Consider the following 27,551-nt stretch of genomic DNA (forward strand, 5'->3'; position numbering starts at 1 on the left):
ATTTGAAAGCCACAAACAGAAGCACATAATTTGGCAAAACACCAAAAACATGCCTCGGCACACTTCTAGAGAGTCTTCCAAATGACTTATTGATTCAAAAATTTTAGAGTGTGTCTGTGTGTGTGCATGCAAGTGCACATATATTCATATTGCTGAGATGCTTCAAGTAAGTTCTGCCAGCAAACCATGTGTATTATGCTTGTTTCAGGAGCGGGGGCGAGTTGAGGGTTTTCTTTCAAAATTCTGAATTATAGAAAGCAAAAAATAAAGCTGATTATTGGGCAGTTACTTGCTCTTTTACTTTCAGGATAAGTGCAAACTTATTACTTAAAAATGCTTCCCAAAGCACAACATATAAAGAAGTTTATCCTTAAGGAAGGTTAAAATATCCAATTTGTTTTTAAAATGTATTTTGAGGTTTTGTTTTTTACAAATGGGTCACAAGTAGTAACTCATTATAAGAAAAGAAATCTTCATAGCACCATGAATAAATTTCTTACATTGATAAATTATTCTTTTACCAAAGTATTGTTCCTTTGCCAGGTTTCTGCTTGATGTAGAAAGGATACACTTTTTAAAAGCACATAATCTGAATTTAATCCAGAATACTTGAAGATATTTAGAAAGTAACTACATGAAGTTATATTAACAAGACAGATGTGGAAGACAAATGGTCCATAAGAAGTTTCTGGTGTGGTCTACTTCCCCTTGCGTGAATATTATTTTTTAAAGTCAAGGGCTTTTATGTGTAGCATTTTATTTAAACACTTCAGCTTCTCTTAGACATTATTATTCCTTACTTGTTGCTGTTTAGTCACTAAGTCGTATCTGACTCTTTGTGACCCTATGGACTGTAGCCTCCAAGCTCTTATGTTCATGGGATTCTCCAGGCAAGAATATGGAGTGAGTAGCTATTTCCTTCTCCAGAGGACCTTCCCGACCCAGGGATAGAACCCACATCTCCTGTCTCCTGAGTTGGCAGGCATATTCTTTACCAGTGGGCCACCTGGGAGGCCGATTCCTCATTTAAGGAAGAGGAAATCAGAGCTCAAAGAGTTTAAAATAAGCTGCCCAAAGTCACACAGCAAGGAGGTAGCAAAGGCAGGGTCACTCTGAAGCCTGCCTGACTCTACATATTATTCCCTGGACACTCTACCTCTCAGCCTTCTCAGATCCATCCCTTTGAATTGCAAGCCATGCTGCTATGAAGGTAATTGCATGTGGAGTATTTTAATGTATTTCCTTATTCACTTTTGTCTTTTATTTACACTGTCTTATTTAATATTTATCTCAGTTGGATGAGATAGATATTGTCCCCATTTTACAACTGAGAACCATTAAATCCTCACCCAACAGGTAGTCAAGAGATGAGCTTAAGTATGGGATCCTTCCTCAACTGTTTTTTTCTGTTGCATTTTAAATGGCTCAAATCCATAGAAAATCAATGGTAGGCTCTGTATCTCATATTCAAAAGTTAAGCATGGTAAACCTAGAACTTTGGGGCTTAATTAAAAAACAAAACAAAACAAACAAAAAAAAGAAACCCACAGTACCTGACCATGTAATTCTTTGTAAGCACCTTTTCACATTACAGGTGCAAATTGGTAATTGGTTGAGCTATGTATATGTTCAAACACATTTTGGTTATGATTGAGTTCCTTTTTTTTCCTTCCTAGTTTCAAGGAAGTTTGTGGTATTCTGGTAGGGGTTTGACCATAACAACTTTTAGTCTTTTGGTTTCATTAGGCATAATAGGATTAGATAGATTACGGTGACTGAATTCACACAAATGTAAAAAACAAAAAAAATGGGGAGGGGAGATGGGGAAAAGAGTTAGATGGGGAGAAGGAGTTAGTTGTCACTGTTCTGTTTATCTATTTGCAACACCATTTGAAAAATTTCACAGAAAGGTAGTGTCCTTCCTGCAAGCTTAATTTTGTATCAGTTTCTTAGTGTCCAGGGATGAGAGTATCATACTCATGACCTTTCAGTAAGTATTTGTGATGAAATTAAAAGGCTAAAGTCTTAAGCTCGAATGTGTAATTGGGTTTTCACTTACATACATGTTCATTATCCCTCAAGATAATGCTGGTGGTTGGGTTGACTCAGGAGGTAGCCTTGAGAATCTTTCTGGACTGGCAGGGTTTCGCTGCCATGGCTCCATGTACTTTGCTCTCACTATTTATTCCAGATGCATTTATATCCCTTTATTAATTCTCTTACTCTGATTTTGAGATTGACAATTACCAAGACCCCCAAACTTGTGAATTCAAGTGTGTTCCTTTAGAGGAGGTGAATGTTGATTGATAAAGAAGAAGCTGACATGAGATCACAAGAAAGGTGATGAAGTCTGGGTCACTCATTTAAATATGTGACACAAATGGAGAACTTGCAGACCTGAGTGCATGCTGGGAGGCAGTCCTGGCCCAAGCCATGTAAACTCTGATCACAAATTACCATCAGTGCCATCTACCATGCTGCACTAAGGTCCATTGGATAGACTGAGGTGGGGACAGGCTAAGAACTTTAAGCCATTGGTTCATCTGCTGGATTTTATCATGTTGGTGGTCTGGACAGTTACTTTGACTTTTTCTTGAAACAAATCAACTAAAAACATCTCCTTCATTGCTTGCCTAAACAATGTTTCCAAAAGTTAACTAACTGCCTAAATTCAGTTGATTTGGTTTTCTCAAGAAATCAGTTAATTTCACTAAAAAAACACACATAACTCTGCCACCTCTTGTGTGGTGCTTAAACGGTGTTTTCAAAAGATGATTATCCTTCAGTCAGAATGGAGGAGGTCCATTTTTTATTTTAACAAAAAGATACTGCTCACTCCCTCTTTTTGGTGAATTTTATTCTATTTAGACTTAATTCTTATGCCTCATATTGAACATTTGTTCTAGAGAAATGTGATCCCAGGAGCGCTGGTGATGTGCTGTTCAGACGGCGCTGTGCTTTAGGTTTCTGTTCCAATCTAAGATTTCAGAAGAGTCAGTAACTGCAAATAATCTAAAAGGGGAAGAGTGAAGAATGCTTCTAACTTTCCTTTGAAATGAATAGCTCCGCTAGAGCAGCAGCTATTAGAAAAACAAAAACAACAAAGAAAAGCTGCCCAGCTCAGCACACAGAGGTAAATTTACTTACATCAGACTGAAAAATGAGGGCTGGGCTTTGAAAAGACATCCCTTCTGACTAGAGGAAAGCTTGTAATTTTGGCATGGCTGCAGCCCTCCTAAGCCCCTGAGAAATTCTGTAAAACATTACAGAAGACTGTTCTTAATATTAATGGATGTCTTCCCGTGTGTGTGTGTGTGTGTGTGTGTGTGTGTGTGTGTGTATGCACAGGGAAGAAAAATGCCAGCCAGGGATGGGAGAGAGAATGAGAGAGAAGGATTAGGTAGAATGAGGAACTACCAGTAAAAGTGTCCCATTTCTGAAAAATCTTTTGCATCTGTCATTTTCTACTCTTCATCCAGTAGAGTATCTCAAGATGATTTTCAGAAGAACCCCAGCCATTTAGACACTTGAGGTTATTAGCCTTGCGATACTGTGGCCCTCTTAACAAACTCTTCCTAAAATACTTTGTAGATAACATGACTCACTGATATAATCTCAAATCATGGTCTTATCTGTTACATGACATCAGAGGTGAAAAAAAGACTGTTTCCCCGTGTCTGGTTGCAGTGAGTATCACATCATGTTGTACTGTGGCGGACAGTTTCAGGGGTACCAAGGGCCTGCAGCTCTGTCTCTTGGGAGGGGACTTTTCCTTTGCAGCTTAGCTTCAGGAAACCTGAACATTTGTGTTTTCAAGACCACATACCATTGGGAAGGAAGTAGGGGTGGAGATGCGTGCTGAGATTAAGTGGCTACGAGAATCCCTGTGCTGTGCAGGATCTGGGAACCGCTAGGGTTTCTGTAGCCCTCTTTCTGGCATGCCTTTAGAATTTGCGAAGTTCTGCTGACAACAAACACTGATACTTGTTAAGGATACTTTTTGCAGAATAGTGTGTTGACTTTTCAGGCCCGGCCAGACAGACTTCTGTACAGCTTGCCTGACCAGCATGGCCGTAAATTGTGTGTCTGTGCTTGTCTCAGGAGACGGACGGATATCTGTTGCCTTAGAACCCACCGTCATACTTCTTTGGGATACGTAACTGTTACCTATCATGGTAAAGGAATTTAATAATTGTGGGAAACAGTTGTTCAAAAGCAACTTGGAGATTATTTTCAGGAAGGAGGTGTTAACTCCTCCTAGCCCTGAGTCAATCTCTCCGTTTCGGGCACTGGCCCACGTTACCTTTAAGGACACTGGCCTTTTCTGGCTCAACATGTGGACAGTTATGCAGATAATAAACAGAGAGCCAAACTTCTTTTCAAGATTGACAATGTGGGGGAAAAAAAACAGAAAATGCACCCATTTAAAAAGGGTGCCTTGATTTGCTGTGGAGTTTAAAACTGGGGACGTGTTTTCCCAGACGTGTAGCAAATAGTTCTGTGGCATCGTTGCCTAGTTAATAAGTGATCTCCCTGGCCTGCTCTGGCCAGGCATGTTTTCCTGACTTAGGACTGACACTCTTCTTATAATCTTAATTCATTTTTAGTCTAGGCTGACTAAATCTTCTGATTTGGCAGAGTAGAGTGTCCGGATTGCCGTTGTTATGTTTGCTCTGGATTTATATCTTAAGTTGAGGTTAAGTAACGTATTTACATAAATCAACTCAGCACTAGATTCTGATACAGAATTGTTTTACTGAGAGAGAGAGAGAGAAAAAATGAATTGTATTGCTTCCTGAGATTTGCTTTCATTTTATATTAAACCTCAAAGGATTTATCAATTTAACATGTTCTGTGTTAAAATGAACTCTTCTGTGGGTTTTGCCTCTTATAAAAGAGAATGAAAAGAAGTTTATTTGCTACAGCTGGTTATATAGCTTTTGCTACAATGGGATGACTTTTCTAGAGGTAGAATGTAAAATATAGTAAGCTGATATCATTTAGCAAAAATATCAATATGTTTTTAAGGAAGGATTCGTGTTTTCTTATGGGCAGCACAAGGACTCCAAAAAATTTAAAAAGTTCTTTCAGTAATAAAGATACTGCAGAAAGGTAAAGATGTTTTAAATTTATGGTTGCCAGTATTTAATGGGAGTACTTTTTATTGTGATTCATGCAAATGTCTTTCCAGAATTTTATTTCTTTTAAAATAATGGCAAAGAATATGTCTGGCTATATTGGATGGTTCATCAATTAATTCATACTCTAAAACAGTTTTTACTTTTGTTAAAATATACTTGTACATATTTCTAAATCATAATGAAGGTGTTCAGAATTTGGGGATAAGATATTTTAAAAGATATCTTGTCATTGCAAATGCCAGAAATATATAGGATGAGCAAGAGATTGCTGGTTATTTTAAGTTTATTGAAAAACAACACTGAAAACTTGCTACTTTCAATACTGTGAAATATTAGCAAAACACTACTGACTGTGAAATATAATGTTAAATGTCTGACTTTAAATTTTAATATTTTTATGACTACTGAACAGAATTTGCCTAATTTTAACAATGATAGTTTCATGCTTTCATAAAACTAGGAAATGCTAAGTAACTTCATGACAGGTTTTTATTTTCATCTTGAATATATTTTCTTCCTAGACTATTATTAGCATTGCTAAAATATCCTTCTGTACCTAGGGGAGATATTCTGTCTCCTGGGTTCTTGCAAGTGTATCTAAGATGGCCCAAGTGGAGGGGGTTGCATTAATTTTGAACAGCATAGTTTTCTTGGTGGGATGGCTTTGTATTGTGTTTTGCTTTGTTTAAAGAAATTATTATTGACTCCTTAAGTGTTCTTCTTGAGGTTCCATATTCCCTGACTTCATCTCATTTTGCACCATTTAACGTTAGTGTGGCTGTCTGGCCAACCACTCCTTCTCTTTCATCCATTCACTTGAGAAGATAGGATCCATATTTCCAGTCTCTGCAAGGTGGAAGCATGTGTTTTGTCCAGCTGAGTCTCTTGGTCTGGTTTTTTTTCCTGGTCCTAATACATGTTTATTCCTACATGTGACAAATCTGCAGTCATGTTTTCTTTCTGAGTTATAATGACTCAGATGTCATAATTAATTTGATGAGCAGGTGGGGGTTATTAGCCTTGTGCTTCACTTGCTAATAGCTGCACAGTTTTTCTAAAGTACTCTTTCAACTAAGGAGGCATTTCTTCACATAGAATAAACAGTACGGCACAAAAGCCTCAGTTAGATAACTATCCGTGGGCTTGAAAAGCTGCCAAGCAGATGTTGTTATTGGAGCTGGCCCAGGCGAGATTGGGCAAGGCAGATGCTCGCGGGGAGGGGTAGGGGGAGGAGAAGGGGGAGGAGATGTAAGAGAGCAGAGGTTGTGGGGTGGGGGGAAAGGGAGGTTCTACAGGACTCTTGCTTGCTTTGCAGGGGTTGGGCCAGATTTTGTTGGGGTGGGCGTCATCTTCTCATGAGCCACCTCCATGGTGATGGCCTCCTGTTGGCCTCTTGAAATGTACATAAATGAGGATGGGGTGGGGTTGGAGGGGACCCTCTGTAAATATCCACATGGGAATGAATCCTTGTGTTCATCCAGAGGGCTGAGACTTCTGGTTTGCATTAGGGCGGCTGTGTGCAATTTTTGAAGGGCCTACGGAGACTCTGCTTCATACCTACCCACATATGTAATGGACATGACGGCCCTGACATTTACCAGAACTCATAGGTTCTGCTTTATTGCTATAAATTAGGTTGTGCAAATTTAAGACAAAATACTGTTTTGTTTCCTGTCACCTCACCATATAATTTTTTTTTCTGGGCCTTCCCCACTCTTTATTAAAATATTGTGAAGTAGCAGCATACTTTAAAAAATTAAAATCAATCTTGGAATGTGTCAGATTTGTATGAGGTAAACATGTGGCAGGTTTAATCTAAGCTGATCTTGTTTCTGTCTGCTGTCTTTTTTTCTTTCTTTCTTTGTTTTTTTTTTTTTGTGATCTAAGGCTTTTTAAAACTCCTCTCTCACTCCCCTTCACTAGATTAAATTCTGTAATCTCATTTTTCTTTGAGCTGATCTCAAGCCAGTGGTCTGGGGATTTTATAGCCAAGGGATAATTTTTGATAATGGGCTATTAAAACACTTGCAGCTCCTACCCTGTCTTTCAAATTAGTGTGTGCACAGATTGTCTTTCTGGGGGAAAAGTCTTTCCCTTGGCAATAAGCAACTGATTATATGCTACAACCAGCATAAAAGCTTCCTGTAATGCTTATACCAAAAACATAGGTAAATAATAAATGATAAATAACAAGGGTGACTGTACAGTGGGAACAGCAGCTCTGCCCAGGATTTTTGCTTTATCCCTTGGAGAAAAAGTCCTGTTTTCCCTATTCAGACAGATTTAGTGTGTTCTGACAACAGGGTCATCTAACAGTTTCCTTAACGATGGAAGTACAGTGGCTGGAGACAGCTGTGTAAGGTCACGTAACTTTCATTGTTGTTTATAGTATGCTTATTAATAGGTTAAAATGAATAACTCCCTGGACAGAGGTCAGGTAGCACCTGTATAAATAATGAATTTACCCTTCCAAAATATGTAATGTAAAATTAATATACATAACTTGCCACTTTTTAAAAAAAATTCAGTTCAGCTTCCTTTCCTTTCTTTAGTTTTCTGAAGTATGATTAAAGTAAAAATTAATGAGTCCTGAGAAGGCAAACAAAGCTGTTCCCGAATACCCTGTTTCAGTACAACTGAGATTTTGTTAGCGTACAGTTAAAGCCAGTAGCCTCTGTCATTAAAAACGGTACCTGATTCTACGTTGCAATCATTTGTCACAAGGAAAAATATTTTGGACATGCAGGCATATGGAACATAAAGTGATGTAAAGCCACCAGTTGTGAAACTGATGTGATGTGTGTTGTGCTGAGAGTTGGCATGAATGCTTTTCTTCTTCATATGTAAAATTGGGGTTCAGATGCGTCTATATGTGAAACGCATAGCTGCATTGTGTGCAGATAATAAGAACACATATGTCTCAACACCATTTTTTATGCCTCTGTGCTTCATTGCTCAATAGCCTGATAGATGCACATGGCTGAATTCATTCATTCTGTTGATTGTTCATACTTTTGGAAATGATGTTGTGATTTGGCAAACTGGATCTTGGTTGGGGAGCAATACTGAAAGCAAAGAAGTAGCACACTTTTGATTCTGAACCTTGTACTTAAGAATTCTAAAACTTCTTCAAATACTTCTAATCTAGTAAAGGGTTTCTCTGTATCCAGGCCTTTAACTGTATAAAATTGAAATCCATTAGTGGGTAAAGTGGATGTTAATTCTGTCTCTTATCTAGTAAATGGTGGTGCTGTACCCAGGCCTTCGACTATGTAAAACTGAATCCAGAGCAGACATTATCAGTGCCTCTTTCATTGTTCTAATTATGCAAATAAGAAGTTCAAGGAACCTTTGTTAAGTTCAATGAACATAATGTATTCCTAGCAAAATGCTAGTGTGCTAAATATTAGGGAACTATAAAGACCAATGAAGTATTGATCCTTGTTCTCGGGGAGTTTATAATCTGATCTAGTAATGGAAATAGAAACATAAAAGTAACCACTTAAATTGTATAAAACAGATGGTAGACAATGGCATATAGATAGATTAAAAAGTACTGTTGGAGTGGAGAGGAGGGAGTTAGTAATTTATGAGAATCCAAAGAAAGCTCTTGGAGTAATTCCCTGGTGGTTCAGTGGTTAGGACTCTGCACTTTCCCTGCTGAAGGCCCAGGTTCAATCCCTGGTTAGGGAACTAAGATCCCACAAGCTGCACATGGCGGGGCCCAAAACCGTAAAACAAGTAACAGAGAAGGCTCTTGTGACTTCTAGAAATGAGCTAGAAAGATGAGTGCAGTTTTCTCAGACAGAAATGTGAGGGGGCGGGGCTCCTGGATGTTGGAATTAGCACAAGGGAAGGTGAGTATTGGGAACAGGTACGGGCACATTGGTGGTTGTGGGTCATGAACAGCCATGGAGGCGGTGAGTAGATTTTAGCTTGTGTAGGAATGGAGAGTCTCATAAGGGGCTAGGCTCAAAGAGTGGGGTTGCTGACGGTTTCAGTTGCCACAGTGAATAGTTTCCAGTGGGTACCTCTTCACACATCTCTTAAAAGTTATAATTAGATTGTCTTATATATGACAATTTCGACAATAAAATGAAAGATGTATTGGAGAAAGGAGAAAATGGAATTAGGAAAGGGACATTTTAGGCCACGCTTTAAAATTTTCATGTAAAATATTTGTCTTGTCCCTGTATTTTGTATATTGCATATAAAGATTTAAAACAGAAAATGTAGACTGCATATTCAATAACTTGAACAATTTTTATTGAGCACCTGCTATAAACCAGTGATATTTCTAAGGGCTGTGGGTATAATCATGAACAAGACAGACATGAGCTCTGCCCTCAGGGAGCTTGCCTTCTGTTGGGAAAGAATGATGAAGTCAAATCAACAAAATAATAAGTCATTTCAGATTGTGATGAAACAAAGAGAATGTGATGATACCAGTATACAGATTAAACTGGAGATGATTATGGGGGACTATCTGTCAGCTAAGGTCCTATGGGAAAGCCTTGTTGAGGAAATGGAATAGGAAAGGATGAGGAGTACAGTAGTATCCTAGTACGTTTGATACTAGTTTGTGACCTCCGTTATCAATTTAACTCTGGTTAAAAGTCCCTTTCTGGCTTTGGCACTTCCAGAGATGGTCTCAGGGACAGGTGATGCTTTCACGATTGGTAGAGAGCTCTCTATAAGAAGCACGTCATGGTATTCCTGGATAGACTTCCATTTGCAGAATCCTCATTTAACTTTAGGTGGTCTTCACTGTAAACAAAATATTTAAGAAATATTTTATATGTAAAGACCCGTATATAGAAGACCTTGCTTACTTTATAAAAACTGCATTTTCCTGTTTTATTGTTCGTTGCCTCTCGTTCAACGCCCTAGTATTCTGTGCTTCTGAGAAATCCCTTCCAGGCAACAGATTTGTTGGCACGCCTCATAGCATAGGATGCTATGATGAGACTTGTGTAGTCAGTCTTATCGTCGTCTTTTCCCAGTCTGACCGACGGCTCAGAGCTCAAAATTTGTGTTTGTTTGTCTGTTCGTCTCTGTTTGGAGTCTGTGATAGCAATTTCCATTTCCTGTCTGCCTCTATCTCTTGGATTTTGTGTTTTCATACATGAATTTTCACAGTTTTCTGTTAAGCGAAGTGTCATGTCATTATTTGTAATAACAATAAAGATTTATCTTCAGATTTGATGCTTGGGATCTGAGTACAGAACCAGCAGGAATGACCGGATTCTGGAGGTATTGATGAAAGGGAGTGTGATGATAGATGGTCATGAAGGGTTAAGGAGGGGAGGAGGAGGAGATGGCTATACCGTGGGGAGAAGCCTGGGGCAGCTTACAAACACAGGCAATCCAAGAGCAAGAGCAAATCTGAGGAAGGGATAAAGACTCGGATTTTAATCAAACTGGTGGTCATATGCCCTGCTGAAATGAACTATTAAAGAGAGTGCTAGAGTAGAAAAGGAGGGTTCTGGTTAGGAATACAGATTCGAGTGTAATTGAAAGCTTGGAAGTAAATGGGGCTATTAAGGGAGGGATTGTTTCTAGAGAAGGTCTGAGGGCTGTGAATGGACCCCTGAGGGAGGTCTACAGGAGTGTCTAAGGGAGAGGCACTCACATCCCCCACCCTCTGCATGTGTGTACACTGTCATCCCACTAAGATGACATATTTTATCCTCCATCTTTCCTCTGACTAGTTCTTGTTCATCCTTCAAGGCCCATCGGAGACATTGCAATACATTGATCCCCCTTGTCTGAGATGGTGGCTTCTCCTTTGGGCTCTTGCAGTACTTAGTACTTGTCAGCAGTAGGACTTACCACATATTATCAGAATTGCTCAGTTCGTTCTTTTTCTCCCCACTGCCCTGTAAACTCTCCGAGATATCTTGCATGTAGCTGAATGCCTGCTGCATAGCTGATGCTCAATACACATTTGAGGGGTAAATAAATAAACTAGCAGAGTCATCCTAAACATGAGAGGAATGCTGTCTCAGAGATGTCAGGGAAGACAGATGAGCATCTAAAGAGAAGGACACATAGTCAACATAAGGGTGATGATATGCCTCCTGTCTCAGTCACCTTAGCTGCCATCATCAAATACTATAGACTGGGCAGCTTAGCCATTATTTCCCACAGTTCTAGAAGCCCAGAAGTCTAAGATCAAGGTGTCAGCAAGTTAGTTTTCATTCTGATGCCTCTTTTCACGGTTTGTAGGTGACTGCCTTCTCATGGTGTCCTCATGTGGCAGACAGAACAAGCAAGATCTCTGGTGTCTCTTTTTATAAAGACACTAATCTTATTGGATCTTAATAGACTTCCCTGTAGCTCAAATGGTAAAGAATCTGCCTGCGAAGCAGGAGACCAGAGTGTGATTCCTGGGTTGGGAAGTTCCTCTGGAGAAGGGAATGGCAATCCACTCCTGTATTCTTGCCTGGACAATTCCATGGACAGAGAAGCCTGGCAGGCTACAGTCCGAGGGGTCTCAAAGAGGCAGACAGGACTGAGTGACTAACACACACACACACACACAATCTTATTGGATCAAGGCCACAAGGGTGGGGCCGGGACTTCAATATATGAATTTTGGGCATGCACACAAGTTTTAAGTCCATAATACCTCCCTCATGCTGGGTACTATTTGTAGTTTGTACATAGATAGATAGATAAGTAGATATTCCTAGTTGAAAGTATAACATCGGATCCATAGTGGAAAGTATGTACCTTTGCTCTGAATTCTGATCCAAAGGACGTTGCTGGGACAGCCCACATATATACCTAGTCACAGTAAAGCAGTTCTGATCCAGTAATTTTTATGACTGATCCTGCAGAGTTGCTCATGATATCCACTATATCTGTCTTTTTATTCACTTGGTGATGACTGAATGTGCTTAGACTGTAGCTTGAAAGGAATTTCATGAGTAAAAGGGTGTTAGGCTCAGGAATTTAGGGAGGGAATTTATGGAGCCTGATTTATTTTAAAATTAGATGATTATCTGCTTAGGTTGCTCTAGGTGTGGCTTTGCCTTAGGTGTGGGGATAGCCCAGATTTCCTTTTAAGTTTCTTACTGGCTTTCACATCCTCTGGTTGGAATTTAAAAATTCTTATTTTTCAGAACTATTTGAAATTCTTGTCCTCTCCATCTCCTAGAAATACTGTCTGTTGAAAATAAGGCATAGTCAGGAAAGAGTATCTCTATAGAGTTGTAGCAGAAGACATAACAGAATCTTTGAATAATTAATGAAAATACTTGTCTTATTCTATAATGGATAATACTGAGACACATAAAAACTCATTGCTGATCATTTTTATTTTTCTGAAGAAACCGATAATGTGTCTTTTATTCTCACCTAAATGCTCCTATGTACAAAGACATTAGCAGTTCCTTTGGTTTCTCTATTTTGATAATTATTTAACCTCTTGTAGTTACTTTCTTTATTCTTAATAACGTTATTATTGGGCATACACTTTTGAGTTTTGAAAAGTCACTTAAGTATAGAAATAACCTTCTCTGGATATAAGAATGGCTGTTGACTGGGCGGATGGAATAAGTCCGGGGTATGTGATGGGTCATGTCTCCTAGTATCAGAGGAAAAAAAGCATTTGACTTTTTGTATACAACATCTATCTAGTCTTAGTAGAAAGATTTGTTGTTGTTTTTTTTTTTTTTTTGGTCAATTTAAAATGGGCATTTCTATATTTCTATAATGTTTGCTGGGAAATTTGTTTCCCTAAGGCCGGAAGTCTGGGCCAGAGGCAAACCCTTTGAAGTGTGTCTCCTTTCTTCCTTTGTACATTAAAATAAATCAAAACAAAACTCTAATCCCTTTATGATACTTGACAGCCATGGACTATTGTTCTGTACTGCATCAGCAAAATCACTCTTTCGCACTTGAATTGGGAGCTTTTTAGGGTTGCCTCTTTACCTCCTGCCTGTTTTAGGGGCAGAGACGTGACACAGGAGCAATACTAGTTTCTGGGGGGTGAGTACTTGAGTGTAGACACTGATACTTGAGCTCATAGCTTGCACTGTTCGCTTTCACTTTTCACGGAATGGGCTGCTCCGTTTGTCTAAGACTCACTTTCCCTTTTGCTCTCCCTAAGCTCTTCCACCACTGAGATCCATAATTGTTCTCCATAATGAATACATAACAGATCCTTTGGGTGACCGGAGCTGTAAATAGGAGGGATCTGGGTGACAAACCTGTGTATGGCCCTCAGTGCCCTTTATTGTCACCAGTGCTGAATTTCATATATATGTATTTCTGAGGTTTCAGCCAGGCCACATGGGAAGCTGTGTCCCTCTTCTCTCCCCCTGCCCCCACCCCCATCTTTTTGGAATGAGTTTATGTTTTAATATTTTAAACACAGTTTTTTATCCATAGTCAAATTTAAGTGTTGAACTTGACTTAAAAATCAGGGTATCTGCTCTTTTTTGTCAGAGTAGTGAAGGAGAATGCTGAGAGAAAAAAATCTATCCTGGAAGAGATTTTCTGCACAGGGAAGAACTGATGGCAACCATTTCTTCATGCTCATCCTTGAGTCTGCAGCTTTTGTGAAACAAATCTCCTCATGCCATACAGAATGCCATCGAAACATCAAAACACTTAAATAGTATTTTAAAGGAAAAGCCTACCTTGTTTAACGGTAGTTTATTTAGAGGCTGCGCAAATAACAAAATCATGTTATAGGTTAAAACAAAAAGCCACGGCAATCTACCCTATCACGCCTTTCCTTTTAGGGGAAGAGGGCCAGATGTTTAAACAATATTGCAAGCGGTGTGCAGACTGCAGCTCTTGGAGGCCTTGGGAAAGAAATCATGTCTGCACCCCTAGTGTTTCACAGTTTTAGACCCCTGACCTAGAAACAGTTTAAACAGATGTTTAGTTCAAGGGATTTATGTCGACATTGAAATTTTTTTCCCCTTTGGAAATGGCTGCCTCTAAAACTGGAGCTTTTTCTTAGAAAAAGGACCAGAGAAACAAGGACATCTCACAACTTCGTAGTTTCATGTTGCATGTGTCCCGGTGCAACAGAAACAGAACAAATAGGTACAAACCACCTCATCAGCCACTACTGTTCATGTGTATGGACATTTTTGTAGCCCCCACTTTCAGTTCTGTGTAGGTGATCACAGACTTGCAACAAGAAGTTTGCTAAAGCAGAGAAGACTTTTGGAAAACCCCTTTGGATTATGAACCAACTGAAATTATAGCTTCTCTTCCTCTCCTTATTTCCTTCCCTCTCTCCCTTCCAAATCTTCCTTTACCTCTTCTCCCAAAAATAATTCCTTTCAACTTTGATCCTGGTGTGTGGAGTTCATTCCATGACTTGGGTCAGTCAGGAACAGTGCATTGCATCATAGCTGCCTTTATGAAAGTGTTTATTTCATATCTGAAATGTTTTCATGTGCATTCGCTCTGCTTTGACTTGCAGAAGGGGAAAGAAAGTAGTTTTACTGGAGGCAAAACAGCCACCTGTGAAAACTAATTGCGTAGGTAGACGTTTGATGGTATCTCTGGGAGGGACCCAGCAGGAAGAAAGTAAATGTTCTTAATCTACAGGGAAATTACCTGTGTGCCAAGCTGACCCTCTTCATCAAAGCCAGAGTTGAAATATACCATCAAGTTGGTGGCCTCTGTTTAGGAGGCCGAGGTGGGGAGGGTGACAAGAAGGAGGAGTCCTGGAAGGTGGATACAATTCTTCGAGATGAACTGAATAGATAGAGGAAAAATGACAAATGTGATATACTCAACTGAACCACCTCGTTAAGGGCTGACATGTGATGTGAATGTTCTGTAGTCACTTTCAAACAAAAACTTGAGATGTGGTTCCTTCTTTCTTCCCCTTCATCAAGTTTTCTTTTTAGTCTTAAGTTCTGCTGTCTTGGCTTTTTTTAAAAAAAAATCTTTCCTCTCCTTGATTCATCAGTCTAGTATACCCACGTGCCTTGCCATTGAAAGGGCAAAATGGATTGTGATGGAGAAACAGGAATCAGTGATGCAGGCTCCCTCTTGTTACCATCTGAGTAGCTCTCTGACTGATTATACGCAAGTTTAGAAAGATCAGGTCCCATGGGGCCATACTATGTACCCGCCGATAAGTGTATGCCTCTGTGTGAAACTAACCAACTGAGATTGGTCTTCCGATGACAGGGTCTGAGCTCTCTTGTAAGAGTCTGCGTTTTGCTGTTCACCCTACTTGGCAATCAGCAGTAGTCTTGGTACTAGATGTTTTCTACTCACATACCTACATGTTGCCTTAGCTGTGTAGCCAGAAAAGTTTGACAACACGTGTCTGCCTGCTGGTTCTTGTTCAGTCACTAGGTCGTGTCTGACTTGTGGTGACCCCACGGCCTGCAGCACACCAGGCTTCCCTGTCTTTCATCAGCTCCCAGAGTTTGCTCAAACTCATGTCCGTTGAGTCGGTATCTCATCCTCTGTTGCTCCCTCTTCTCTTGCCCTCAGTCTTTCCTAGCATCAGCCTCTTTTCCAGTGAATTGGCTCTTGGCATCATGTGGCCAAATAATTGGCGCTTCAGCTTTAACATCAGTCCTTCCAATGAATATTCAGGTTGATTTCCTTAGTGTCTTTCCTGAACGGCTGTCTTTCATGGGAAATCAAAACTCTAGAGGAGAGGGGAAAAGTCCCTAGTATTTGAAGCGCCATGAGATTTAGGGAGATTTGGAGAAAAGTTAGACTATCCTTCTGCAAGATTAATAAAAAAAAATTTTAGAGAACAACCAGGAAGTTTTACAAAAGCTCCATAAATTAAATAAGAACACGAATTAAAAGGAAAGTTATGTGATTTTTAAAAGGAAGCGTTTTGTGTTTGGAAGACTTTGGACACATTCCTTAATGTGTGGGGTCCTCAGTCGGGCCCTGGGTGCAGTCACTGGGATGCTGAGCTGCCCAAGGGAGCTGTTCAGTAGGAGGCCAGGTTCTCTTGGAGGCTCCATTGCCTTTAGCTTTCACTGTCTGGGAGTAACTAGATCCATGCCTCTGAAGTCCATGAGTGCTCACTTAACCCTTGTGTACTTTGACTTCTTCCTACCTGTTCCTACCAGTGTCTTGTGGGTCCTTTCAGGATCCAGCAATTCAATCTTGCACCTGTCCCTGAGAGTGCTTCCTTGGAGCCTCCCACTTCAAATTGCCATGAGAAGCTCTTCTACAAAAGCTAAACATGAACCAGTGTGATCCTATCTGGAGGTGATATTGGAGTCTAGTTCTCAAATTCAACCCCAGTTGATTAAAATACCTGGGATCCATAAATAACATTCGGTCAGAAGACCTTTCCAATCATAATATGTGACAGTACTCCTGGGCCCCTTTTTCTAGAGCCTCATAAGCCACTTGTGTGAGAAATTTCTCCTCCATCAAATGTAAGATAGGATCTTGTTCGGGAGAGATCTACAGTTATGTCCAGTTTATTTCCATGGGGCCTAAGCACTTAAAGCGATGTATAGTGGACCCTTGACACTTCTAAGGGATATTTCAAGGATGATCATGAATTTCTAAATTTACAGGCAGCCCTGTGGACTATAGTTTCTTCCCCAGGTGTCTGTATTTGGACAAGAAGCACCACTTCCATACGCCTTTTCACTTTCACTTAACTTCTGTCACCATCACAAGTAATTGGCTTTTCTTTCAGTAGCCTTTATTTTTTAAACAAAGGAACAGTGTTATCACTTCATGAGCTTTCTATGTAACAATGAATAGAGAGAGAACAACAAAATCGCTCCGAGATGTGACTGTTGAATAGTTGGCCGGGTTCATACAATACCCAAGTGATTCTCTTCAGTCTTGCATGCCTGTGGATCAGATTTGTCCTCAGAAAAATGACAAATTTGATTGTAGAATTTCTCTCCTTAAAGGAACTTTTATTAATAGTTCATGTACTTTAGAACATGGTCTGGGGAAACACTGGTATTTTGTAGGAGCTCCTGAATGAAAGCAGACCCTAGAAAGAAGGTATCATAAAAAGAACCAGGGATAATGTGTTTGTTGTTAGTCCTGGGGTTCAGTTTCAAGTTTAGCAAGTGTGTGTGTGATGTGAATGTAGACAGATTCATGTGTGTATATTATTGTTTTAATGTTTCCATGTAATGTGCTTTAAAATGGAATGACATCCTTACTAACCTGATATATGAAGCCACTGTGTAAAACTGTCTAAAAAGAGTATTTACAAAATGAGGGTGTTATCGAAAAGTAAACTGCTGGGTAGTGGGACTGTTGCTCAAAGTAGTTTCCTGGTTCACATCAATGATCAGCAAACTCATTTGGCATGGTTTCCTCTATAAGACATCTAGGAGCAAACACAAAAATATTTTGCTGGTAGCTGCAGCAGGAAGAGGCTTCGTAAGGCAGGTAGTAGTGAGACCTCATCAGGGTTCATACAGGAAGTACGGGCTAGTTTATGCCTGCTACCTGCTCTGTGGCAGAAGAGGGCCCTGGCAAAGAGAGCAGATCTGGAAGGGCAGCACAGGTAGGTAGAATGTCTTCAGGTACTTAAAACCATCCTGTTCTCACCTACCTGCAAAGCTCTTTGACCTGAAGGGCCACATTATTCAGCATAATTCTGAAAGCATTTTTTCTTTACTAATAAGCAGACAAGGTTAACCTGCCTGTTGTTTAAATTGTATGTTGAAATCAATTGCCCTGTTAGATCACAGCAGTTATAAAAGGAAAAGATCTGAATGAAAGTTCTCAGTCATTATAAGCGGTACCTTTGTCTCCATTGAGTTTATATTCTAACATGAGTCATCCAAGACGCTCTTTTACAGCTTTCTATGTCCTTAAAAGGGAGGGGGACATGGCAGCCCACTCCAGTATTCTTGCCTGGAGAATCCCGTGGACACAGGAGCCTGGTGAGCTATGGTTCATAGTATCGCAAAGAATCGGGCATGACTGAAGTGACTCAGCACGCACGTCCATAGAAGAGCACTCAGGATGCTTGATGGCAGCAGCAGCCACCACCACTGAAAATGTAAATGGAGGGGAAAAAAAGCCCACACTTTTCAGTTTACTGGATTGCATTAAATAAAACCTAATCATAGGAGATGTAAAGTGATATAAGGCTCTAAAAAAACCATTGTCCCTTTAAAAAAATCTTATCTTCCTCTAGCAGTACAACCAATAATTCTGCCTACATGTATTGATAAATTCAGACAAAGACACCATAGAAGGTGCACTGTAGGTGTCATCTCTGGAATTATCTCTTTTTGACTCAAGGATTTTTGAGGTTTTAATCCTTGTTCATTTAATGCTGAGTGAAGCACCAGGGATGCTGGTTTTTGCTGGCCCTGCCTGGGGCATTCACTCTAACATCCAGCTCACGAGAGAGCCACCTCCAGTGTTTCACAGGCTTTGCAGCTGTGTTGTGCTAAGTCCCTTCAGTCATGTCCAACTCTTTGTGACCCTATGGACCATTGCCCACCAGGCTCCTCTGTCCATGAGATTGTCCAGGCAAGAATACTGGAGTGGGTTGCTGTGCCCTCCTCCGAGGGATCTTCCTAACCCAGGGATCAAACCTCTCCTGTATTGGCAGGTGGGTTCTTTAGCTGTGCAGAAGCTGGAATAAATTAGCACCTTGTATCCACAACAACTTGAGACTGGCCTGTTATACATGTGTATCATCTCATTTAATATTCACAGTAATCTCGCTTTAATTCCCATTGAGGGGAGCTTGCCCAATGGCTCAGTGGGTAAAAGAATCTGCCAGCATTGCAAGAGACACAGGAGACTCAGGTTTGATCCCTGTGTCAGGAAGATCCCCTGGAGAAGGAAATGGCAAGCCACTCCAGTATTCTTGCCTGGGAAAGCCTATGGACAGAGGAGCCTGGTGGGCTACAGTCCATGGGGTCGCAGAGAGTCAGACATGACTGAGCAACTAAGCATGCACACATGTTTAGGTGAGGAACCCAAGGCTCTGTGTGGAATGACTTGCTCAAGGCCAAACAACCAGGAGTTGTCCCAGTCAGGTAGAAGCAGGGCAGTCTGGCTTTAGAGCCCTTGTTGCTAAGCTGTTAGGCAAAACTTCTTGATCTCTATGAGTGACTGAGGTTTTGTTAGGAATTGGGCTCTTCCTCTCGGGGTTCTTTCAGATCTGCTCAGTTCTGAAGAGGCAGAATCTCCTCAAAACTGGGGTAGAGGTGAAGCCTGGTCAAACCAAGCTGTGGGGACTTACTTAGTTCCTGGTTCTGTTTAGAAGGCAAGTCTGGAAGTTAGCCTGAGAGTGCTATCTGTCTCTTTAGGTTTTGAAGAGGGCCTCTGTAGTCCATAAAGTGTTGGAGCAAGTCACCCCCAACTCTGATCCCTTTCGCCCAACTGGTCTTGTCACCTTGGTCCAATTTATGAGCTCATGACGATTAAGTAACCTTGATGCTTGTAGTTCTGTAACTGCGGCTGCCAAGCAGGCTAGTGTTTCTAAACTGTGTTAATGGTATGGCATATTCTCTTTCTTTTTGGAAGTCAGTGAAGTCAAGGAAGGAATATGAATATTATATTTCATTCCCTTCCTTCTTTCCTATCTTTCTCTGTATCTTTCTATGAGTCTTTCGCTTTCTTTTTTCTATCCCATTCTTCTGATATATTTTCTTCTTGATTTATAGCAATGAAATTGGGAGTGTGGATTAAAGGGAAAATTTTCTTTCTTAAGGAGAGGGACTTGTCTAGTTAAAAATTTTAAGGAAATGGATTTATTTCTAAATACACAGAAAAGAAGGGGGCCATGGAAGATGAGATGGTTGGATGGCATCACTGACTCCATGCACATGAGTTTGAGCAAATTCCAGGAGATAGTGAAGGATGGGAAAGCCTGGCATGCTCCAGTTCATGGGATCCAAAAGAGTTTGACGTGACTTAGCGACTGAACAACAATGCAAAATGAGTATATGGTTAATACATTTTTTTTTCTTGGCCACAGTGTTTCCCTCTGTAACTATGTTTTGGTGTGAGATGAAAGATGAAAACCTAGATTGTTAAGACAAGAAATTCAGTAAGAACTCTGTTACCCTCAAATTCAACCTCTCTAGAGTTTAATCGGTACTTTTGTTGGTTTGAGGCTTCTGGAAAGTGTAGGTCAAAATGACGGCTTTTGGTAAAACAGAAGCTACAGAGTATGCTTTCTTTTTAATTCTCAAAACAGCCATATGGCAGCAGGTACCATTAGCTTCATTTTACGTATGAGAGAGACATCAAGGAACTTTTCAAAATCACACAGCTAATGAGTGGTGGGTTTAGATGAGGTGCTTTGATTTCAGAATCTGTGTAGTTCACCACTTCTGTATTAGCATAACTGGGGGGCAGAGACTAAGGGAATCTAGCGATATCTTGAACAGGTAGAGTTGAGTCTGAAGTTTTGGAATGGCAATCAGAGCATCATTTGATCATTTCTCATGTGTGACATCCTTATGGTCGGTTAAGTGCTCTATAAAGCACACCAAGACTCATCAATGGACCAAATTGTTTAAAGTTAACTTTTAATGACCCTGTATAACTTCTCTATGCTCCGCTGTTTCATCAATAAAAGTGAATCCTAATTTTTGTTACCTTTTAAAGGATGTTAGGAGGGCTAATCTGTTTCTACCCTTGAAATATTTTATAGAAATTGAAGCACATTTCTGTCTACCTTAATTATATTAGATCCAATTCTTAGCACTCCTACCTGGTCATTAGTATGACCTACACTTCTAAATCATGCTTGGTTAACATGGAGGTTATCACTCCCCACCCCCAGTCACTGAGTACATGCTCATTTAGTGGGAAGAGTAAATAAAACAAGGCAGTTAGTTGCTCAAAATCCTTGATAAGTAATATCATTGAGATTTAGTCTGCATGTGGTTTTGCACTAAGGATATACCCTTTATATGTTAGGGGCAGAATGGTCACCACATTAGGTAAGACTTGTGCAGCTGCAGAACAAAAAATACCCGAGAGTTAACCCCTCCTGGTTCAGCCAAGTTTATTTCATATTCAAATTTGGGAACAAGATTGGTCCTTTCATATGCTAATATTTTGAGGGTTATAACTTAATAGTTTTGTCTGAAGTTCACTGAAGAGGGGTAAAGGTCATTGTTATCACTTATTCCTCTAGTCCCTGCCTGTTAAAACACATATACATATTTACACACACATGTACATAGAATGCCAACCAAACAACATTTAAAAAAAAAAAAGGCAAAACAAACCTTATTCCAGTAAAGAGATCATTCTATTCTTGGTAAGACATTAATAATCTTACCTCATAATGTGATAATATTAATCTGTGTTTAATAATCACAGACACTGTGATAATTCAGTTGTTTAGCTCAGATACCTGTGTGTTATTATGAACACTGGCATTTCAGCAGCTAAGCTTTTGGATGAATGAAAAGCCTTTGTGTGGCTATTAGAAAACCCATGCACTGGAGCCCAGTAAAATCAATGGACCTCATCTGTTTGCTTCCAATCAGCAGACAGTCATTAGTGTGCAAGTCCCTGAAGGTCAAGTCTTCATTCTTATAGGTTTATGTTGGGTGGAGGAGATAGATTGGCAAGTATGTGAGCACCCATCATGTTGGTAAATAGATGTGGAGCTACTGAGATGTGGAGGAGGGGCTCAGCTGGTGGTTGGGGAGGAGGAAGCATCTTATGGAGAGGTTGTGTTTTTTGTTTCTTTTTGATTATAGTTTTACAGGATATTGAATCTAGTTCCCTGTGTTGTATTGTAGGTCCTTGCTGTTTATCTCCTTTATATATAGCAGTTTGTAGTGCTAGTCCCAAACCCCCAATTTATCCTTCCCTTGCCCCTTTCCCCTTTGGTAACCATAGGTTTGTTTTCTATGTCTATGAGTCTGTTTCTGTTTTGTAAATAAATTCATCTCTGTCACTTTTTAGATTGCACAGTAAGTGATACCATATGATACTTATCTTTCTCTGACTTTATGATAATCTCTAGATCCATCCATGTAGCTTCAGATGGCATTATTTCATTCTTTTTTATGGCTGAGTAGTATTCCACTGTTTGTATGTTTGTATGTATGTGTGTGTGTGTGTGTGTGTACACACACCACATCTTCTTTATCCATACATCTGTTGATGGGCGGTTAAGTTGCTTCTGTGTCTTGGCTGTTGTAAGTAATGCTGCTATGAGCATTGGGGTGCATGTATCTTTTTGAATTAGAGTTTTCTCCAGATATATGCTCCAGCGTGGGAATGCTGGATCATATGGTAGCTCTATTTTTAGTTTTTAGAGGATCTTCTGTACTTAAGGAAGTGGCTGCACAGATTTACATTCCCACCAACAGTGTAGGAAGATTCTCTTGTCTCTACACCCAGAGGGCTGGTGTTTTTAATTGATCTCAAGACATGGACACGACTGAGCGACTTCACTTTCACTTTTCACTTTCATGTATTGGAGCAGGAAATGGCAACTCACTCCAGTGTTCTTGCCTGGAGAATCCCAGGGATGGGGGATGGTGGGCTGGCGTCTATGGGGTCACACAGAGTCGGACACGACTGAAGTGACTTAGCAGCAGCAGCAAGACATCGATTTTGTCAAATGTGTGGGAGGCATTTGGACCAGGTGAACCAAAGTCACCTTTTGTGCATAAACAAAAGTCAACGGGCAGGAAAATGCAGGAGCAGTTTTTGTAGTGCGGCTAGAATACAGAACCCATGCATGGTGCAGCAGGAGCCATATGGGAAAAATGCAGTGTGGTTCCCTCCTGGGGAGCCTTGAACTTTGGCCTGAGCAATATGTACTTACTGTACTAATTCCTCAAAAATATCTGGAGGCAGCCCCCAGGATACTGCTTATTCTCAAAAGAGAATTTCAACCAACTTGACTTAAAACCTCTTATTTGTGTGTTATTTCTTCACTGTTAAAAGGATCAGAATTTCTCTTTCTTTTTTCCTTCTGGGATTTTTTGGTTTTATTGTCCTAGCGGAGAACAGCACACATGACACACAAACGGGCTGTTCTCTCTTTGTACATTTCCAGCCTTCCTTGAAACAGTCATCTTGAGAACTGTCAAATTATCCAGCTATAATCTAATTGGTGGTGACTGCTTAGTCCCTTTGCACCAAAGAACTTGTATCTAGCAAGATTCTCTTTTTCAAACATTTGTTCATTCATTAAAGATGTTATTTTAGAGGTATGCTATGATGATGCATCTGAGAAAGAAAGAAAAGACCAGGACAAAAGACAAGTTGAATAGTCAAAGATGAGCTGTAACCATCAGGGAAAGCTAACTATAGCACCTGATTTTGATTGAATAACTGGTGATCACATTGGCTTTGAAGTTGTTTCCAGTCTGCTTAAACTTTTTCACGGATGGAATGAATGAAAATTATGAAGCATTGATGTAAAAAAATTTTTTTGTGGGGGGTCTATTTTTCTTCTTTCTGTCTTAAGAATCAACTTTCCTTTTCCTTCCAGTCTCCCATCCTCCCTTCCTCTCCAGTCTTTTCTTATCGAGCAACTTCCTTGGCAGATTGACTTCTGATTGTAAAAGTTTATCTGGATTTAATACGGATGATTGTTATGGGTGCAGTCTTTTGCTGCAGGGCAAAGGAAAGGCCATCCAGCCCCTCAACAAGCTGTGGCAGAAAGGAAAACCGGAAAACTCCATTAGTAAACCTTAAGATACCTTGTCCTCATAATTGTCTTCTCAGTCACTTTGCTCAGACGCTTCCCCAAGGTAATACTTAGTAAGAATGTACCCAGCAGTGAATAATATTCATTCATATATCAAACATGTATTGTCTTTTATGCTTATCGTACAGTTAGTAGAATTATCTTTTTCTTTTGCATGTTAAAACCAAACAAGTTTCTGTTGTCTTTTAAAATTGTAAATGTTTAAAACTGGCCATAATTCTTAATTAGTGCATATTTTTTCTTAGCAGTTTTATGACTTTATTTATCAGCAGGGAAAAGTAAGAATGGAAAAAGCTAAATATTATGATAATGTAGAAATTCTATGTATAATATTTTTAGCCTTTAAAATATTTTTTAAGACTTAACCTCTTTAAAAATAAGTTTTTAAAGTGAATTCAATCATAAATAGGTCTCATGTTACCCTAAGAAGGAAATCATAAAGAGGAAAATTAGAAATAATTTAAGGTACTTAAAGCATTGGGAAATAAGTTCCAGAATTTGAAAGTGCAGTCCATAGGCTACACTTGCCCTTCCTGACACTGATACTTTCTCCTGAAGAAAGGAAAGGTTAAAAAGTGGGTCTCATTTTTAATTTTCTACCTTGTGTTTTGGGAAGTGAAATGGTCTCTTACTGAGAGCTAAGGGTTGCCACAGTTTTTAAAACTGGCTGCCCCTTAGGTGGAGGCACTCTTGCAAATCTTGCAACAACTGAAAAACCTCCAGGTAGATGTAAAAACGAATTAATGTCTTACTGCCATGCAGGGAGGGCTTTCCTGATAGCTCAGCTGATAAAGAATCTGCCTACAATGCAGGAGACCCTGGTTTGATTCCTGTGTTGGGAAGTTCCTCTGGAGAAGGAAATGGCAACCCATTCTGCTTTTCTTGCCTGAAGAATCCCATGGACAGAGGAGCCTGGCAGGCTACAGTCCATGGGGTTGTACAGAGTCGGACACAACTGAAGCAACTTAGCACGCATGCATGATGGCTCAGATGGTACAGAATCTGCCTGCAGTGTAGGTGACCTGGGTTTGATCCCTAGGTTGGAAAGATCCCCTGGAAGAGGGCATGACAATCCGCTCCAGTATTCTTCCCTGGAGAATCCCCATGGACAGAGGAGCCTGGTGGGCTACAGCCCAGGGTTCACAGAGTTGGACATGACTGAGCGACTAAACACAGCACAGCACCGTAAAGGGAGTGCGGGCACATGTGGATAAAGCTGACTAAATCCCACAGAATGTGTGCGGCTTGCCTATTAAACCTCAAATAATGTCATAGGAGTGAAAGCCAAGGCCTGTTTTTTGTTGTTTTCCTACCCAGCTGGTTATTTATAAAAGTTGGACCTGTCGGTTTTAGGCTCTAAGTGTCCCCGTGCAGGGAGCCTGAGTCATTCCTGGTCATGGAGTGGACTCTAGGGCATGGGACAGAGTGCAGGATCTGGGTCGCTGGGGCTCACAGACTGGAATCAGCTGCTTTTGCACAAGAGACTGCAGAGGCCCCTGGGCCCTGGTGACAGGCCCAGCACCTCCGTGTCTCTATGACCTCTACCAGTAAAGTGCCGGCCTAGCTCACTGATACCATTCGCAGGAACCTGAATGACTGGTTAGTCTGGTCAGAAGAAAATAGCACTGACATCATGTGATTCTGGCAAAGTAAACCACATTGGAACTTGGCCTTTGAATACCCAAGGGGCTGGCAGCGATCTCAGGGGTTGGCTGGGAGCCCCATTGAGTTCACTAGTAATCAGTTGACTGCTGAGCTGGACAAGCTGCCCTAGTTTTCCTGACAAGCTCTGTCTAAAAGAATGATGGGCAGTCTGCCATTAGGATTTTTGAGCAGAGTTGCTAAAGATTAACTCTTTAGCTACTGTCCATATATCATGGCATGCAGTGAGGTACAATTTTAGAGGGAAATTTCAATTCCTCATTCAGTTCTCACACACGGAATTCCTGTCTTACACAACAAATACCCACAGGCACGGAGAACTACTGTAAAGCCCTTTATGTGTATGTTCCAAAGGAATGCCAAGTGGATGAGTTTTCCTTGAAGTTTCTAGTCTGGTTTATTTTTCAAACAAAATACTATCATTTTTAATTATGCAAAAAGTCAGATTTGCATGCCAACCATCCCTTGGGAATGGATATTACCTAAGAGAAGCCTTTGAAAAACTATGAACATTTAATATATTTATTTATTACGATTGATATATCCATACATATTCTTTCTAATAAAACTTGATAATTCAGAGTTTTCCAGAAGAAAGGAACTATTTGCACTCAGCGTGTCCTAGGCCAGAGAGACCCATTTTGGGGGATAAACCTGACTTCTCAAGGTACTTATCTGCTCATCTTTCTCTGGAAAAGGTGATGCCTTAGTATCTTTTATTCCTGTTAAATTAAAATACAGTTGGTAGCGTTACACAGTTTGATCAAATAATTCTACATGCTGTGCTCCTGGTGATGAGTTTGGTGTGTTTAATCTTGCTTTGGGCCTCCCTGGTGGCTCAGTGGTAAAGAATCCACCTGCCAATGCAGAAGACATGGGTTTGATCCCTGTGTTGGGAAGATACCCTGGAGAAGGAAATGGTGACCCACTCCAGAATTCTTGCCTGGGAAATCCCATGGTCAGAGGACCCTGGTGGATTGCAGTCCGTGGGGTTGCAACAGAGTTGGACACAACTTAGGGACTAAACAATCTTGCTTCATGCTGGTAATTTTTCCTAAGAGGCACTCTGTTTTCCACGAGTAGCCGTGACAGTCTCAGTTGGCCACCACAATTCTGGCCTTCACCACACCTTTAAACAATCAGATGGCATTTGTGGGGGTGCTGCCGGGGGGGGTGCAGTTCCGGTGACGTGTTGTGTATCTTGGTCCACAGCGGGAGCTTTAGTGGCAAAAACTGACGTCCTGGACTTCTTTCTTCCTTTTGGGTCAAGTCTTTCATTCTGACTCCTCTCTGATCTTTTCTCCCAAACAGCCATGTTTGAGGAATAGTACAATGCCTTTCTCATGTTTAAGAGATTTGTGACATTAGCAACCTGGGGACATTATTGTCCACAAGAGAATTTATAGGAAGGGAGCAGAAAGATAACATAGGTGCAGATATTGTTTAATGAGCTCTTTCTGGTCCCAGCACTTGCTGTCTCCCTTCTCCCAGCCCAGGAATGCTCCACAGGCCATCAGTTCAAAAGAAACATTCCCCCACAGCACAGCTAAACGCTAAGAGTGACAACCTGTCAGGTTCAAGGAACATTTTTAGGAGTTTTTCATTTGGCTCGTCACCCTAAGAATTACCAAGAGAAGATGCAAGTGATTCAGGGGTTTTGAATTGACAAATAGGTGAAACTCCTGAGGCTGTTTGTTTCTACCAGGTGTGGCTTGGGGGACCAACCAGTGAAAATACGTATAAGACTTTGGCATTCCTGATGCTGTGCCTGCGTGGTTCAGGGATGCGTCTGTCTAGCGCTTTGTATGGGGCAGAGTCACCACTGTCGCCAGGACTTCTTTTATCCAAGAGTGGACTTGGGAGTGGTGACGGCACGATCCAAGAGACGTGAGTTACCCTCCCTCCTTCCTTGTTTCTCTCGCTTTCTTCTTGCCTCCTTCCTTCTCCCTCCATTCTGTCCCCTCCTCCATCCCTTCTTCCTCTCCTTTGTTTTCTCAGCATTGCTTACTGGAGCATCTGCTTTCACCAGGCAGTACACGGTGATGAGCAGAAACAGTGCTAGCCTAGCACTCAGGGAGTTCCTGGTCTCAGGGGAGACA

General features: G+C 40.6%; 1 protein-coding gene and 1 non-coding gene across 11 annotated transcripts in view; both read left to right on the top strand.

The window, feature by feature from the left end:
* NFIB (nuclear factor I B) overlaps positions 1-27,551 on the top strand; it is a 257,521-nt gene that overhangs the window by 37,502 nt on the left and 192,468 nt on the right. The window lies entirely within an intron of this gene.
* On the top strand, positions 8,762-8,834 carry TRNAE-UUC (transfer RNA glutamic acid (anticodon UUC)). The gene has a single exon. It is a non-coding gene; the product is annotated as a tRNA-Glu (tRNA).

Source organism: Bos javanicus, chromosome 8 (assembly GCF_032452875.1).
Source record: "Bos javanicus breed banteng chromosome 8, ARS-OSU_banteng_1.0, whole genome shotgun sequence".
NCBI lineage: Eukaryota > Metazoa > Chordata > Mammalia > Artiodactyla > Bovidae > Bos > Bos javanicus.